Source organism: Hipposideros armiger, unplaced genomic scaffold (assembly GCF_001890085.2).
Source record: "Hipposideros armiger isolate ML-2016 unplaced genomic scaffold, ASM189008v1 scaffold_298, whole genome shotgun sequence".
Classification (NCBI taxonomy): Eukaryota; Metazoa; Chordata; class Mammalia; order Chiroptera; family Hipposideridae; genus Hipposideros; species Hipposideros armiger.
In genome coordinates, this window is record NW_017731648.1 from 135019 (window position 1) to 140569 (window position 5551).

At 49.2% G+C, this 5551-nt stretch overlaps 1 protein-coding gene across 2 annotated transcripts in view; it reads right to left on the reverse strand.

The window, feature by feature from the left end:
• The window catches only part of OLFM2 (olfactomedin 2), a 74420-nt gene that overhangs the window by 44321 nt on the left and 24548 nt on the right, over positions 1-5551 (reverse strand). The gene's annotated exons all lie outside the window — the stretch shown is intronic.

The following is a 5551-nucleotide window of genomic DNA, read 5'->3' on the forward strand; positions in this document are numbered from 1 at the left end:
TGAGCACATACTATGCACTTAGTAATTTGTTTCCATTTGAAGGTGGAATCCGTGAATCCTTGCGGGGATGTGATTCAACCATTTGACAGATGTTTATTGTAGGCCTACTGCGCATCAGGCCTTAGGTTTCAGTAGTGAGCAAAACACACAGATGTCCTCATGGATCCTATGGTCTAATAGGGACTCTGAACTCTCCTTGACTAATGAGGATACTGGAGCTTAGAGAGATTAATTAATTTCCCCAAGGTCATACTGCTAGAAAGTGTCAAGGCCAGAATTCAAATCCAGATATGCTTGACTCAGAGTCCTATCACTAACTGAGCATCTATTATGGTCAGGCACTGAGCTGGGGCTTTCAAGCATGTGCATGGTTGACATAAAGGAGGAACTCAATACTTCTGTTGACTAAACAAGGTGGATGGAAGGATGGATGGACAGAGACACGGATGGTTGAAAGGATGAATACACAGAGGACAAAAGAAGAGACGGTGGATGATGAATAATGGGTAAATGGAGGGATAGTTGGACTCATGGATACAGGGAGAGATGGATGGAAGGATAGATGGAGAGACAAATGATGGTAATAGATGGTAGAAAGATGGATGGTGGGTGCATGGGTGGATGGAGAGGTGAATGGAGAGATGGATGGAAGGATAAAGAGATGGATGAATGGGTGGATGGAAAAATGGATGGAAGGGAAGCTAGACAGTAGATCTCTGTTACCCACAACAGTTTTGTGAGGTAGGAATTATCATGCCCATTTTATAGATGAAGAAACTGCAGCTCAAAGTGGTGAAGTCACTAGTCCGGAGTCAAGAGCATGTCACAGAGCAAGTTGGGGAAACATCTGCATTCTACCTGGGTCTATCAGACTCCCAAGACCCTTCTAGAGCACCCTCATGTCACAGTCCCCTCCCAGGTCCCAACCTGAGTCCCTTAGCTTCTCACTCCACAGAGCCCTTCTGGCAAGGCTTAGTGAGACCAAGGGATGGGGTGGGGATCTGGGATGAGAGAACTATTAGCTTTCAGCAGGCAGTTTCAGGGAAGCACTGACCAAGGCGCTGTTAGCTACAGATGGNAGAGAGGCTTAAAAGACAAGAGTTTTAAAATAGAGACAAGGACTGGGAACCAGCTTGGCCCCCTCGGTCTCCCACACACAAACACATCCAACCCCACATCACACTCTCCAAGCACCTGCCTCCCCCCACCCCCAACGGCCGCTTTTCTTCCCGCTTTTCTTCCCGCTTTTCTTCCCGCTTTTCTTCCATGCCCAGCGTGGGAGCTACTCCCCACTGGAGCTTCACAAAGAGGCGTCAGCCGCCCGGGGCCAGAGGTGAGAGTGATGCTGGGGTATTAAAGACACTAAGTAAGATCAGAAACCAGAACTTCCTTCTGGAAGAGGAGGAAGCCAGTTTTAGCCACACTCAAGCGGCCCAGACCACTTTGCCTTGACAGCTGTCTGTGGTTCCGACCGGATGGGCAAAGGCCACACCTCAAGCCATTTCTATATGTAGGCTCCAAACTTGGGGTCGACTGAGTCCAGGGAGGCGGTCAGCAGCACCCAGTGACCTAACGCTCCTTCCCACCTCGCCAGACCTGCCATCCCAGCCCAGCACCTCACACACCCTGTTCTCTTGGCCTCTCTCCCTCCACCTTGCCAGCTCTGTCTTTGCCCAACTCTTACTCATCCTTCTTGTCTCAGGGCAAATGCCCTCTCCGCAGGGACTGACCACACCTTCCCGACTGCATGCCCTCATAGCTCCACATCTTCTCTTTCGTGGTCCTTACCAGACCGGAATTACACAACCATTTGCACAATTCCACGTTCACTATGTCTCCCCACAAAGCATCATAAGGGGAGAGACTGAGTCTATCTTGTTCACTGCTGTATGCCCAGCCCCCAGCTTGGCACATTAGAAGGGCTCAACCGCAGCTACCTGGGGATGACTCTGTTCTGCTCTTTGATGGCAAGACTACTCCATACCTTTCTGTGGGAAGTTGGCAGCGTGCACATTTCTGGATGTCCATTCAGACAGAGAAGCGTTGAGGAACAAAGACACAAGACAAAAAAATGCTTTAAGAAACAGATGCTTCTGAGCCATGGGAGAAGACCCAGGGGTCACAGAAATACTCATCGAGGCTCAGTTGCATCAGTGGGAGGAAGAAAGGCTCGTGGTCTCGTGGGACAAAGCTGAGACCATTCAGAAAATCCTTACTGCTTGAAATGAGACAATCCCAGGAACAAACAAGAGACACAAAGTTTTTGCTCACATGGCAGTTCCATTCTGTTGGTGGTAAACAATTATCAAGATGATGCCAGATAATCATGAGCACTGGGCAGAAAATAGAACAGGTTCAAATAATAGAGTGGGGCCATTTTAGCTGGTATTGTCAGGGGAGGTCTCTCCGAGGAGCTGACATCTGAACTGGGACCTGAGTGGGGAGAAGGAGCCGGGCTAGAGGAAGGGCTAGGGGAAGGGGTTCCCAGAGGGCGGCACAGCAAGTGCCAAGTTCGAGGCAGGAACAAGAAGAGTAGTGAGGAACAGATGAGATCTGAGACTCGGACAGGTGGGGTCTTGTAATAATAATGGTGATGATAATAAAAACAGTCAACCTTTATGGGCATCGTCCATGTGTCAAGCACAATGCTATAAGGTCCATTCTATTATCCCCATTTTATGGATGAAGAAACTGAGGCTTAACGAGTTGGGCCAGAGTGAGGAGTCTAGATTTTGTGCAAGTGAGGAGGGCAAAAGTTTAAAGGAGGCAGATTTCACACTCACAATTCTAGAAGGATTTTCTAACAATTAGGTTTCTTGAAAAATGCAGCAGCCATCTCACATTCCTTTCCTGCTCCAAACCCCTCCAAATCTCCTATCCTTTGACACCCAGAATAAAATACAGGCACCTCAAGCCAAATCCCTTTGTGACAGGGCCCCTTCTGACCACTCAGGCCACTTCCACACTCGTCCAACTTGGCATGCAAGTATCCCCAACTCTGAACTGCCGACAGTCTCCCTGTGCCCACCAGGAGGCTCCTCATCGCTGAGCCTTCGTCCATGCTATTCCTTCTGTCTGGCGTGCCCTTGCTCTGTCTTCACCTGGCCAGTTCCTTCTCGACTTGAAGACACAGGCTGGGCCTCACGACCTCCGGGAAACCTCCGACGCACCCCAACTGGTTTCAGTGCCCCTCCTCTAGGCCCCCGTAACATTCTAAAAACATCCCTATCACCACACATATCATGTCTTGTCACACGTACTGTTGATGAGACTGTGATCTGATCGAAGTCAAGGGCATTATTCATCTTTATATTCCGTGGTCTAGGACCCTTCCCAGTATAAAGTAGGTGCTCGATAAATATTTCGTCACACTTTCAGGTGTTAGAGCAGAAGCTGTAAGTCCACAATTGGGGGCAGGTGAATGTGGCACATGTGGTCAGATCCCCAGTACACCTACTTCTCTCCACCTCCTTGGCCCCTACCCCGGTCCAGCCCCCATCGTCACTCGCCTCCTCCCGAGTCTCCCAGCTCCTCCTCACTTCCTCCAGTCTGCCCTTCCAACCGGGGCCAGAGGGAAACTGAACACCTGAGTCAAGCCCTGTCTCTCCACTGCTCAGAGCCCTCCTTAACATCCCATTTATTCACCCAACAAGTATTTATTGAACACCTACTGTGTGTTAGGTCCCGGACTAGGCATTGGAGCTACAAGAGTCAACAAAAATTGATTTAAAAAAAATCCCCTTGTGGAGCTGACAGTATAGTGGAGAGATTCAGATAACAAGATAAATACATCAACTACACAGAGTTTATTAGAAGGTTAAAAGTGCAATGGAGAACAGGAAAGCACGGAAGGACAGGGAATGCATGAGGAGTTGCAGGTTAACTCTAAAATTCCTACAAGGTCCGCCACCTCCCAAACGTGATGTGGCTCCCGCCCCCTCCGCACCCTCCCCTCCTCTCGCTCTCCCCCCTTGCTCATGCTGCTCCAGCCACACTGGTTTCCTCATTGTTTCGCCAACATTCTTCCAAGCATAGTCCCACCTCAGGGCCTTTGCACTTGCTGTTCCCTCTACCTATAACTCTCTTCTTCTAGATATGAGCCCTCTCTCACTTTCTTCAGATCTCTGCTCAACCGTCACTTCCTCAGGGAGGCCATTCAATCTAAAATAGTCCCCCTCATCACTCTCCACTCCCCTTATACTGACTGCTCTATGCTTCTTCATAGCACATGTATCACCACCTGAAATAGTACAGATTTTTCTATACACTTATTTATTTCTCCCCATCCCTGCCCTAGAATGTCAGTTCCACGAGCACAAGGATATCTGTTTTGTTCACTTTTATGTCCCTGATACCTAGAATAGTGCCTGGCACATCGTAGGTGAATGAATGAATGAAGACGCTCTCCATGAAGGATAAAAGGGAGAGGGATCTTCAGAGTGGGCAGAGATTTGTCCAGGTCACGGTAGGACCACACTTCTCACCCTCTTTGAGGTTGGGCATGCCATATGTGGCTTGCGTTGACCAGTGAAATGTGAGCAAAAGTAGCCTGTGTCACCTCCAGGGCTAGGAGCTGGTGGGGCGTTTTGGTGCTCTCCTTTTCCTGTGTCAACAATCATGTCACCATAGAGCCTCCATCATTCTGGGTCCCCGAGTGACCACCATGGACAAATTTCTCCAGCCAATAAGGGATACATCGTGCAAGAGAGAAATAAACCTGTGCTGAGTTAAACCACTGAGACGGGAGGCTGCTCGCTACTACAGTGTAACTCAGCCTCTCTTGACTGATACTGAATATCTGGGGCCTTTCCCCCCAGAAAACTGTCAAGAAAAGACATGGATTCTGCACTTTGGTTCTTCACAGGGAAGTCCTCAAAGAGCCTTTTGCTGATAGCTGCTCAGCCCCTCCCCATTCCTCCCATGAGGAAGAGGGTCCTCCCCAAACAGATACTCCTCCTCCATCTCCCCTGTCTTCCCTCCAGCCCTTACAGATGAGGGGATGGGCAAAGGCATAAGATGCAGGTAACTCACTTCAGGCCCCATGATGGCAACCGTAGCTAGCAATGGGGCTGACAGCTTTTAGTCTTGTTCTGGATGTATGTCCCCCAGGTGAGGAGCCATTCCAGCAAAGGCTCCCATCCCACAGTTGGTTTATGGCTGGGAGTTGGCCAAATGTAGTGGTGGTGACAACGTCCTCCCCACTCCTTTCCAGAGATTATCTGTAACCCATCTCTTAGAATCTCTTAGAATGCTAAGCTGCTCTTCTGGGTCAGATTAGAGAGGGGGAGCCAGAGACAAGAGGGGCAGATGGTCTGGGCTCACCACCCCCCACACCTCAGCACTGAGGGCCTTATTAAGCCAAACACCAGCATATAACCTTCTGCTTCACGACGAAATTCTCACTACCTGGGTTCCTGAACCTGTCAGCTTACCCATGTTGGTTCTTCATACTTTTTTATAATTCCTCCTTACTGAGCACCTACTATGTGCCTAATCATTTCCATTTGTTCTTCCCAATCCCTAGGAAGGTGGATGATTATTATTTTTTTTT